The 12,345-nt window shown below is 43.2% G+C and overlaps 1 protein-coding gene and 1 long non-coding RNA gene across 2 annotated transcripts in view; both read left to right on the top strand.

The window, feature by feature from the left end:
- ME3 (malic enzyme 3) overlaps positions 1-12,345 on the top strand; it is a 270,934-nt gene that overhangs the window by 51,200 nt on the left and 207,389 nt on the right. The gene's annotated exons all lie outside the window — the stretch shown is intronic.
- Positions 451-4,655, top strand: LOC109302833. The gene is made up of 3 exons (XR_002098944.1): positions 451-460; positions 796-801; positions 4,546-4,655. It is a non-coding gene; the product is annotated as an uncharacterized LOC109302833 (long non-coding RNA).

The raw sequence follows: 12,345 nt of genomic DNA, 5'->3' as shown, positions 1-12,345 counted from the left end.
CCATTGGCTAAGCTGCTATGCAGGGCCAGAAGAGAAAGGCACAGAAAGCTGGATGTCCTACATAAGCTGTGTTTTGCCACTAAACCGCATCTCCCTTCCCTGCTCTTCCACAACACTCCCCTCCTTCTCCCCCTGCCCCTGCCTCTCGCTTCACCCCTCACCCGCCAGCTGTACATTCGTGCTGGAATAGTGTGATGGTTCAGTGGGAATGTAGGTGACCAGGCCTGCAGTAGGCCATTAGGGGCAACCTGGGGGTCAGCCAAGCAGGGGCACAGGTTACTGGAGCCAAGAAACGTTGTCTGAGACGTAAGCCGAGGTCAGAAACCAGGAGTCGGAGAACTGGTGCTGAGTTGCAAGGAAGATCTGGGGTTGCAGTCAAGGAAGCCAAGCCAAGTCAGGATGTTGGGAAAACCAGAGAGAGCAGGGCCATTGCTGTCAAAGTGAAGGCATTATAGACCAGGTAGGGAGCCTTCAGTGGTTTGACTTTATCTACTTCATCTTAGTAGTGCTGTAGGAGTTATTGTTTCTGACCCTTTCAGGGAGGGAACATGAGCCTGCCTAGAATGGTGCACAGGTAATCTGCCACTGACTTTAGAAATAATTACCTTTATGTGCCTTAGTATTCCCATTTTTCAGTTGAGAAAAGCAATTAATTTCTCACTTGCTCTTGCAGGGTACCTTGAGGTCCTGGAGTGAGTAATACTTGCTGAAGAAACATTTCCTTTTTCCTTTACTATGATTTTTTTGGATTAAGGACAGAAAACTTACTAATAGAAATTCTTTCAGGAATAAAAGTAAAATGTATGTGTAGAGCAGGTGCTATTTTTGATTCCTTGCGCAGGATACAAAGTACATTTTACATTTCTGTCCTGTTGTTAATTACTGCCCTTTGTAGTCCTGCTACAATTGATGTTTGACTCTCGTGTTTGTTTTCAATAAACGACATAAAGTAAAAGAAGAATAAGTTTTAAGTGACTGTCCCCTGTTGTAACTTTCATTTGCATTAATTTTCTAATGTGATCTTAGATAAGATTAGCAGTTTCAGATTTTAGTTTATATGACCCAGAACAGGTGTCGGTTACATAAAACTGCTAATTATATATTAAAACTCTGTATCTAGTGACATTGTCCTGAAGAGAAATGATTTCATATTATAAATTATGCTCTGTCCTTAGTATTTTTAGATGTAAATATTTTCATTGTTTATCTGTGGCGAGCAGTTTTCAATTATCCCTCATTTTAGTCCCAGAGTTTACTTATGATTTGGAGAAATTGGCTTGTCCCCCTTATTGTTGCGTATTGCAGCTTTTACATCACACACAAAATCATGAGGTTATAGTTACATGGTTACATTTCTTCTGCGATAGCTTTTGCATACTTCACTTTGGATGCGTCGACACATTCATAAATGTGCAGCGGTTACTGTGCATTTAATTTAGTACTTGTATAATCAAGCACTAAATGAATGTTCAGTAACTGGAGTTATTGCTCAGTAGCTGCGGTGAATGCCTTTTAAGTGATGCTATTGCACAGTAGCCTAATTATACTGTGCAGTAGCGTATTAGCACTGTTTGCGCTATGATGCGCTACTGTGTAGTATTATTGGTCTACTGCTCTGTTAGCATCTCGTGTAGATGCGCCCTTTCACTACTTGCTATACTTTGAGTCTTGACTTTTGGTTGTCAGAGACTGACACGAATAATATTTCCTCACTGATCCTACCACTTATCAAGGCACCATCTAGTTAAGTTACTTATCTCTAATATTTGTCTTGGATATGTCTGTAAGTAATTCTTTTTGGCAAATTCTTAAGAATCAAGCTATGACTGAGACTAGAAGAGATTATTTAATTAAATAGTGAATAAACAAATCTAGCACAGGGGCCACTGCTTTTAGATTAGTCTAAAATGGAGTGAGGCTACGAATTAAAAACCCATGTTCAAGAAAAACAAAAGATCTCCCACTCACAATTTTTAAGGAATTATTTCTAAACTATGATTTTTGTGGGCTACCTCAACACTAGTGATTCATGAGGGTCTAAACCCCCAAATGATATGCTGGTTAAGTGCTCCAGGGAAGAGAAAAATTATGGTACTTGAATTGCAGCCTTTAAAAATGGACTTTCCTTCCAGGGAAGGCTCAAATTGAGAAGAAAAATAAGGTGACTAACTCTTATAGAAAATGTGTGGACTCAGGACTCTGCAGTGAACTTAAACTGCAAATAAAACCACCTTCTATAATCCTGATTATCTTAAATAGTCTTGTAAAGCTGAGTTTGGCCCACTGATCCTGAATAAAGGAAGAAAGTCTAAAGAAATGTTCATAAGCATTACTTTTTATTAGCGATCCAGTGATATATCAGCCCCAAATCGAATCGGCACTGATATAAGGAAAATTGACGGTATTGGCAATTGGCTTTTTTTGGCTGATGTGCCTGATAATGTGGCTGATAAATGCAGGCACAGCGCAGCACGCAGGCACCCAAGATCGCAGCCTAGCAGTGTGGAAAGGAGCCAGGTGCGTCTGGTAAGTCTGTTGTGAGGGAAGGAGCGTGGGGAGGGCTAGATTGAGGCCCCTGCAGTGAGGGAGAGAGTGGGGCTGAGGCTGAGGCAGGAGCTGGGGCAGGGGCAGCGGCAGGCACTGAACAGCCAGGGCATGGCGCGGGACAGAGCCACAAGCGGCTCATCCGGGAGCTGCGAGGAGGATGGCTCCTGCTGCTGCATGCACCCCAGGAGGGCATGGGGGGCTGGTGCCCCTGGAGCTGCACATGGGGTAGGGCAGGCTGGGGATGGGGACAGTGCCAGGCTCTTCCCAGTGGGTGGCTGGGCCGGGTGGGGCTCAGGGTGGGCAGTGGCGGTGCTGGGAGAGGGGCTACAGCAAATTTTTTGGTAACTGCAGGCCTCCATGTAGCTCCACACCTAGTGCCACCACTGCCCGCCCTAAGTGCAGTCCGGCCCATCCCCACTGGGAAAAGCCCAGTGCCACCCCAGCCCACAGTGGCAGCCCGCCCTCGCCCCACATGCAGATCTGGGGTCACACGCCCCCATGCCCTCCCTGGGTGCATGGAGTGGCGGGAGCTGTCTCCACGTCCCCCAGATGAGCCGCTTACAGCTCCATCCCGAACTCTGCCTCAGCTGCACAGCCCCTGCCCCAGCCCCACTCCCTCCTTCATTGCAGGGGCCTTAATCTCCCCCCGCCTCCACACTGCTTCCTCCCCAGCAGACTTACCAGACAGACCTCCATATCGGCAATCGGATCAGTATCGGCCGATACGACTTATTAAAAATTAGCCATAGATATCGGCCCCAAAAATCTTTATCAGTGCACCCCTACTTTTTATTAATGAGCAAGAAATGGACTAATAGAACTTTCCTTCAGTCTTTAACTTCAATTTTTTTTTTTAAGTAGTTCCCCTTCAGAATGCTTGACGTGTGACCGTAAAATGACATTCCTCTACTGAGAGCTGGTAACACAAAATGCTGCGCTGGCAAATGTATTTGCCTAACCTCTTCTATTTTGGGGGATATAAAGCTTAGAAAAGAACATCCTGTTCACTTTCCGTGCATAGATCTTCTTCATTTACTCTCATTTCCCACCCTCCCAGATACTTCTTGTAAGTATGAAAGTTGATAAAATAACACAGACCACATAATTTTTGTCAATTTAGTTGACCTTCTGAATATGAGAGTAGAACAGTCTCTGAAGAATATCTTCAGATTTTTTTTGTCTATAGTTTGCTCAAGAGTCACTTACTGTAAGTTGTTAGTTTTGTTTGGAATTGATTTCTCTTCTCTGACTATACGTGAGAACTCTTTAGAATTAATTTTATATATATGTTGCCCATATTTGAAATAAAGCTATACTTTTCTGAAAATATTATCAAAAAGTTAGCTGTTTGTGTGAGCATTTCTGCTAGTAATTTTAAGTTCTGTAGAACAGGGTACAAATGAAGCTGCAGATTACCCAATTTTTGTATTATTATTATTCCAAAGAATATTTATGGAGAATATAAGATATGAGTCTGCATTACTAGACATGATTTTTATAGTCAACATAACAATGAAGGGAAGCATCTAGTCTCAAGTGGGAAGCTGCTGAGAAGTAGATTCACAAGGTGGATTCACGAGGTCATGATAAGATTGCCCCAAACTCTGTGGTTCTTAGTTACAGTTAATACTCTTTTATTTGCACATAGGAAAGAAGTAGCATTCAGTCTTTATTGCAGGGCAGATAAAAATCATCTATTTATTTAAATTTAAAATAGGATATTTTATTTAAATCGGGTTTTTTTATTTAATTGTATTTTGGGTTTTTTTTGTTAAGATGCTTTTAAAAAACATATAAAGATAGTTTTAATTTAAGGTAAGTTTAAGATCAAAGATATCATCATGAAATAGGGTTTATAACTTCTAATTATATACTATTGGAGATGATATAGTCATGGAGCCTTTTAGAAGTTTTATAAATAGGTCACAACAGGCCATGGACTATATTAGGGGCCCAATCTCATGGGGTTCCCAGAGGCTCCTCTCTAGGCTAGTCAAGATTAAGGAAAACCTCTCTACCCAATGGGACCCAGTGCTCAGTCTAGAAGATCCCATAAAGCATCTCTGTGATGCTTAGTTTCAGTTCTCAAACTGTGGATTTGTGCCTCCAGAGATCATAGACAAGGTTCTTTGGGTAGATGTGATATCTTTTATTAGACCAACTAACTAGTTGGAAAAATTGTTCTTTGCAAGCTTTTGGGTACAAACACCCTTCTTCAGGCATAGCGATAGTTTGTTTTATCCGGAGATAACATCCTTGTTAACAGCAGTATATGGAGATGAGAGATAATAGGGCTGATTGATTACCCACCCATCAGCCCTATTGTCTCTCTGCAAGTTTGTGTACACACAGTAAAGCCAAGTCTAAAAGTGCCAAGTTTCAAGAAGTTAAGTGAATAGCTGATATCAAACCACAAGAATGCACTTTTTGTAGAAAACAGTGATTAAAACAAGGCTTCCTGACCAGTGATTGAAATCATTATTTAAATTGATTTAATTTAAAGCAAAAACCCTGCTTTATTTTTCTGGTAGGCCAGATCTGTTTTGAAATTTCTAAGGAAAAGCTTGCAGCCCTGCACAAATATACTGTATCTTTCATTATACATTATATTTCATTAACAGTTTACAGGGAAATTAATCTCCTCCACACAATAACTTTTCCACCCCATCAGAACTTGCAGGGGCCGGGGGAGGAGATGAACTCAGAACGTTTAGAAGGATTTGGAGGTAGGAACAGCCTTTTTGTTCTGTATGTATGCATGTATGTACAGTACCTAACATGACAGAAACTACTCTAGTACAAATAATAGCACTGAGTTATGCATAGAGTGTAAATGAGTACTTACAGAAAAAAAAAACAGTATCCTGATGCAGGAGGAATCTTGTCCTGGGTTTTTGGTCACATTTTTCAACACTCCAAACTCATAAGACCTAATAGAACAGTTCCCAGCCTAAATCAGATGCTCAGATTTGAGTATAAAACTGCACCACTATTTTACTTTTGAAATTTTTAAATGGCATTTAACTACAGCATCCCACACACAGATTAGAGGACTGCCATCAGCTCACCTGTAGAGTTGGGAAGTGTCTGAAGTTGAGATATCTATGAGGGAAAACGTGATGGAAGGCCCCCTTTTCATTTGGAGATAGAGAAAAGAATGCCAGCTTAATGTATTAATTTGTACATGAATCAAGTTTCTCTTCTACACGTAAAAACATACATGCTTTATTCAAGCTGCTTTTATAATGGGCAGCAAGAAGTTTTTTGTTTTTTTAATTTTGAGATGGGCCTCACATTAGACAGTCACCAAGAAAAGCCGTGGGCTGTATGCTTGGCGGTAATCGGTTCAGAATCACTGTCACATCTCTTATGTGTTATTGTTTCATCCAGATTTGCTGATGGGGAGAAAATTGGTTGGGTGACGTAAATTATTTCCATTTTGTGTTTTGTCTTTTTATGAAAGGATGTTCAAGTTATCATAGGTGCATTTAGCCATTTTGCAAGCAAGACTGCTTTTCAGTCCCAAGTCCCTCTGTTCACAGCCGACCAGTTCTGTCCTTCTTGCTTACCCAAGCAGAACATGGTTATTATCCTGCAAGTGCTATTAGCAGGATATAATATACACAGATGCAGGGCAGGGTCAATTAGACCTTTTTTTTTTTTCAAGCATTGGTCCAGCCTGCCTATTCTGGTTATAAGCTAATCTTTGTGTCTCAATAGTCTTTTTAAAAACTGTCCAGATAGTCTGTTTGTATTTTACTGAAAACCATCTATGGTTATACGGACTCACCCAAGAGCCCGAAATCAGCATGACATACTGTGTATATTAAATCAGTGGAAGATGTAACTCGTTTGTAATTTTGCTTTCTATAGACGCCTTTCTTTTTGCTAGCCTTGCCTTAGGGATGCTTTTGCATCCAAAGGGTTTCACATTTGAAAACACTGTTTCATTTGTTAGTCCAGAAGCCTAGAGCACAACCCCAGCTACTTTGTATACGTAGCCTGTGTCCAAAGCCCAGCCTGTACTGGGTCTTTCCACCATGTCATGGGAACTGTTTTCATTTTTTTCACCTGAGCCGTGTTTAAAACTCGGCATGTTACAACGTTTTTGGCTGGATATTAAGGCTAGGCCTTCATCTTTGTCTTTATCTTATTTAGGGCACACGTTCTAGCCTGCGTAAGGTAGTTGTCTGTCAATGGTTTCTAAGTGGAATTTGGCTCTGTCAACAGGGTTTTGCTTGTCAAATTGACTCTGTCCTCTCTTCATCCACCCTCTGACCTGTTTTTCCCTATCGCTTTGGCTTGAAAAGGAAAAGAAACATTTGGAAGTGGAAAAATTACTAGATCTCAACATCTTATTCCCAGTCCACTGCCATTAGGAAAGTCAGTTCCTCAGACTAATAGCAGCCCTGTTGCCTGCAGCGCACAGGTTGGATATTGTGGGGGAAATACAACCGTGGTGTTCATAGTGATGTCTGTTATATGATGTGGAGTTGCTTGCGACATTCCTGAAGCTGTGCTATTTCAGGGCTTTACAAACTACTAGAACATACTTTTGCCTTATTAGGGGATCTTGTTACAGGCCATTTTTTAGTAGCTGCAGAATTCCAGATTCTGCACAAACTGTGTGGTAGAGCCTCTGGTATATGCCTTTGTCCCAGGATAAGTGGGCCTGGGAAAGTCTGTCCTGAGAAGCCTGTGTGGGCTCCTGCAGCAAAAATACAATATTAAAAAGTAAACAAATGGGAAACTTGAGCTGCGCTGGGGTTTCTCCCTATTATGCTGATCAAATGACTCTTGTAACCCATGTAGCTGCTTTTGTTTTACTCTCAGGTTATGCCTATGCTCTGGGTTTAGCTCATGCTCCGACATGTATCTTGCACAAACCCTCCACTGCCCGTATCCAAGCCCTCAAGCATATGCTTAGTTGTGCTGTGAACCCATGATTGCTTCTGTGGCTGGGGAATAGGGTGAAAGCCTGAGTTGTTCTTTAGCTGTGGCATGAATTCGCCATGGACTTGCCCCAGCCATGTATCCCCATTTCCATATACATGTACCCCCATATACATGAAAAGCAGTACAGCTTCTCCCCCCCACCCGCCATGTAAATCCTCAACCCATGAACTTATTCCAAAAGCTAAAGGCAAATTATTAAACCTGTCTGCTTTTAGTTCCCTATAAATGTAGTGCCTGTATCCCCAGCTTACAGGGCGGGTATTGCAAGGTTTCTTTGCTAGTGCCATAAGTGGAATAACAGTTGGAAGTGCAGGTTCATTCCAGAAGCATGGGCTGGTGCTGCTGCTACTCCTCCTGCTCCTTACAGAGGCTTATGTTGTCCAGCCCTGGAGGCAGGTCCACGTTCCTGGACCACAATTTCCATCTTCATGGCTCAGTACAGACAGTCAACAGGCCTGAGGCTGAATCGATTCAATCTTCACAGGTTGGTCTAAACTGCATAGTGAACAGACATTCACTTTTGATTCTGAAAATGCAGCCACATGCCTGCAGTGGCTCAAGCCAGAAGCTGGGGGCCACTAAAGCATGCCTCACTGCTCAGCTGAAGCAGGCAGCTTTCGTCAAGGCTAGCCCACCCACACTGCAAGCAGGGGGCTGTGGGGGAGATGGAAAGCATCTTGGGATGCTAGGGGACTGTGACTTAACTTGAATCTTGAAGGGATCTGGGACAGAAGTTCAATAAACTGATTTAACCTAAATCAGTTAAGTCTGATACTACTTCCATCCAGGATTATTTTTAATTGATTTCAACCATTTTGAAAGTGGGTTATATGCACTGAACTTCTGTTGTGCTATGGATTTGAATCAGTTTCCAGTCACTTAGATTGGTTTATGTGTAATTTCTGTACCTAGCCCATGTGGCAATCCCTTCCCTTTATATAGGCTGCACACAAACAGCCAGGAGGAATATCAAGAGGCATTGATCCATTTACCATAGCTCTGAGCATCAGGTTTTAAAAAGGCATGGAGAAAACTCTTTTCTTCAGTCCTGTTCATAAAAGTAAATGGGATAGGGTCTCCCACTGGCCCTACAGCAGACTGAGATGTATGGGAAGAGATGTCTCTTTGCTCAAAAGCCTGGAGAAAGAGAATCACAGGATTTATTTCCTTCCCACTAAGAGTTTAGAGACTGGACCTGGGAGTGCTGGGGACAGGGAGAGGAGGGAAGAGGAGATACCAGAGTATTGGGATAACAGTTTGCAGCATTGTCCTCAGAGCTACCGTTCCCTGCATGTCCATGGAGACACCTGCTAGGAACTGCATGTCTTCTGGTGTGGATCTGTTATGCAGATAAATATAGTTTTGTGAAGTGTTCTTGGTTTTGAATATTAACTCCTAGTTGTGCCATTTATATCTTTTATCTGCTCTAGTTTCTTCCCAACTTTTACCCCCAGATATTTGGAATGGCCTCCCTCTCATATGCACCAAGTTCCTTTTTTTCGGAAAAGTGTCTAATCTATTGTGCGAGAGGCAAGGATTTTTATGGATGACATCTTCTGTTGGATCAACTTCATGGCTAGGATAAAGTTTACCCACAAAAATCCTTGCCTCACCTAATTTCTGGACCACCATGGCTACAACGTCACTCCAGCACTACCGAATCTATCATGGACATTCAACCCTTTGGAGTCTTTTCTCATACATATTTTGCCTCTAAAAATTCAGGATTCTGCATTTTTAGGATCCTAACAGAAAATTGTTTATGGGGATTTTTTTATGCCTAACCACGCTTCCTAGTGGAAATGCTGGTGAATTACTGTACAGTGAGAGTCCTGCTCCGGTTTCTGTGATCAGATTCTGTGTTCTGAAACCTACTTGTGAGTAAACCAGTTAAAACCTTTTAATTGGCATTTCTACTAGCATTAGTAATTAGATAACCAACCTACAAAATGTTACTTTATCTAGAAAGTAAGCAGTGAGGCAAGAATCAGAGCTGGTTAACTTTTATTGTTGATCAGAACAAGAACGAGAACTGAAATTTTGTGCAAATCTTCTTTGGGTCTCCCCTCCCAAAACTTTCCGTTTTGTAGTAAAAAATTAATTATCTTCTATTTTGATTTCCCCCTTTTAAGTTTTACTCCTTTCAGTTACTAGATACGATAAAAAGTAAAATTATACCTGCAGGGGGTTTATTTTTTGTTGTCACACTAATGTTTTCAAACTTTCTCATCTTTGGAGAAGATAGGGCAGGATGGCACCTTAAAGGCTAACTCATTTAGAAAAGCATAAGCTTTTGTAGGCTGCAGTCTACTTTGCCAGAAGCTATGAATGTATTTGCAGACCACAGCATTACTAAAAAGAAAGGAATAAAGTAATTTAAATACAAAGGATAGGGAAAGCAGGAGGAAAGGACAGGCAGAGGGATCATAGCTGAGCGAGGCCGAAGGTGGATTGAAGAGATCAAAAGGGATAAACAAAGCAATTAACTCAGTGAAGGACAAAAGTGTCATAAAATCTAATCCAGATAAGGAGAGATAAGAACCCAGAAGCTCTGCTAAGATTGTATGTAACACAATCCATTTTGTGGATGATTTCTTGTTCTGTCATTTTATTTTCAAGTTGGTTTTTAAAGTGTTGTTTTAAGAACAGCTGCTCTGGGAGTTTAAAGAGTTTCGCCAGAGACTTGTGTGTCTTTCTGGAACTGATGTCAAATCAGCATCCATTCATTCTTTTAGGCGGTTGCCCCATCTGTCCAATGGAGACAGCAGAGGGGCACTGTAGGCAGGTAATGATATATATGACATAAGTAGAGGAGCAGGTGAATGAACCCTGGACGTTATCATCCGTGGTTTGGTCGACTGATGATGTGGCATCTGGGTCTGAAGCAAAGCCTGATACCTTGGTGAGAATAGGAGTTAGGTAGTCCGTGGTGAGAGAGATGTTTGAGGTTGTAAATCAGGACATGAGATGGTTGTCATTTTCTATGTGGGGAGTGGCAGGGATCGCTAATGATGTGTCCAGGGGGTTCAAGCTATAGGTGGGGCTCTAAGTGAGAAACAAGAAGGACTCTGTTTTCCATGTCATGGGGTTGATATTGTAGTAGGTTGGAGCAGGGGCTGAATCTGGCTTTGATTTGAGTGGCTAATGTTTGGGGATTGTATTGTATGTGTAGCCCCCTTTGCTTCTCATCAATCAGGGATCTTGGTTTTCTCTGTTTAAAAACTGCAAATTCTCTGATTTTAAGAAAAAAAGAAATTCTCTGATTTAAAAAAAAACCCATATCTGTTTTTCTGTGATTAAAATGAAATGTATATGTATTCATTTATATATGTATACATATATATACACATTTCATTTTAATCACAGAAAAACAGATTTGGGTTTTTTTTTAAATCAGAGAATTTTTTTTTCTTTTTTTCTTAAAATCAGAGAATTTGCAGTTTTTAAACAGAGAATACACACATACATACACATATACACACACACACACACACGGGTATAAATTTAACACAATATTTTATTGGTGTATTTACATTTTTAAAGAAGTTTAGAAGCTTCCCAGTGCCTCAGTCATTATAATAAAATACATTCTAAATACAGTAAAAGTTTCCTTAACCGGCACCTTACAAGCCGGCATGTTCTATTAACCAGCATGCCAGCTTGTAAGGTAAAGCGAAATTGGAAGTGCCCACTGTGGCACTTCTGGTTTCTCTGAGCCCCCATGGCGTGGGGCAAAGCATCCTGTGCTACCAAGCCCCCACGGCCCAGGGAATAGCAGGCTGCACGGGGCCCACCTCCCTGTCCCTGCAGCGGGAGGGTCAGCGACACCCTGGATGCGGCAGAAGTGACAGCCCAAACAGGCAAAGACACCTGTTCGGGCCACTCAATTAACCGGCATATTTTGTTATCCAGCACCCCCCATTCCCCATAGATGCCAGATAACAAAGCTTTTGCTGTACCTATATATTTTGGGGTTTTTATCATGGAAAATCAGAGCTCCCCCTGCCACCTCCGCTCACCAGGATTCAGGTCCAGATGCAGCTGTTCCTCCACTGCTGAGTAGTGTTGAGCAGTCCTGATATGCCAGTGCCCTGCCCTGCTCATGCTGGTGTGACACTCCCAACTCACAGCCCGCCGCCTCCCCTGGTGCCCCTCACTCCCAACCTGCAGCCCATCGGCTACCCCCAGGCTTGCTGGGGGGGCCCAGCTGCCCCCACCCTGTCCGGTCCTGCCTGGACTACAGGATGGTGGTCTGTGGGGACAGTCTCCAGCATGAGGTGCGTGCAGTGCATCTCATGCAGAACCACAGGCAGCTGCTGGGGCACCACACGCTGCCCTGTGGCTGGGCCTGTGACACGGAGGACCAGCCCTGCACTCCACAGCAGCAGCAGGCAACAGGAGGAGGGCAAGGGGCTCCAGGCTCTGTCCCTCTCAGGCTAGAGCGCAGCGGCTGCGATGGGTCCAGTTCGTGCAGGCAGTGGTGGAGTGAGTCTGGTTCTGGCACAGGATGGAGGGAGGAGGAAGGGAGGCCTGTGGCACCTCACCACTGGAGCTCCTGTGCCATGCCATGCCAAGCAGCCTGACCATGGCCATGCCCCCTTTCCTTCTCTGGGCAGCATCTTCCAGCCACCCCACCCCTGTGAGCATGGGCACCAGCCCTGGCGCTGATGCCGGACTGCACAGCTCCCTGCCTCCCGCGAAGGGCCCCCTGGACCCTTCTCCCACTGCAGCGGCAGGTGCCTTCTCCCTGCCTCCCTATCATGCCACAATCCCAGTGCCCAGAAACCTTTCCCCAGCACCAACAGGCACCTGCCCCCCCTCATGCACCCATCCCCTCCACAC

Source organism: Gavialis gangeticus, unplaced genomic scaffold (assembly GCF_001723915.1).
Source record: "Gavialis gangeticus isolate Ggan-Ray unplaced genomic scaffold, GavGan_comp1, whole genome shotgun sequence".
Taxonomy (NCBI): Eukaryota; Metazoa; Chordata; order Crocodylia; family Gavialidae; genus Gavialis; species Gavialis gangeticus.
The sequence above is the reverse complement of the archived record's forward strand: the minus strand, read 5'-3'. Positions and strand labels throughout refer to the sequence as shown.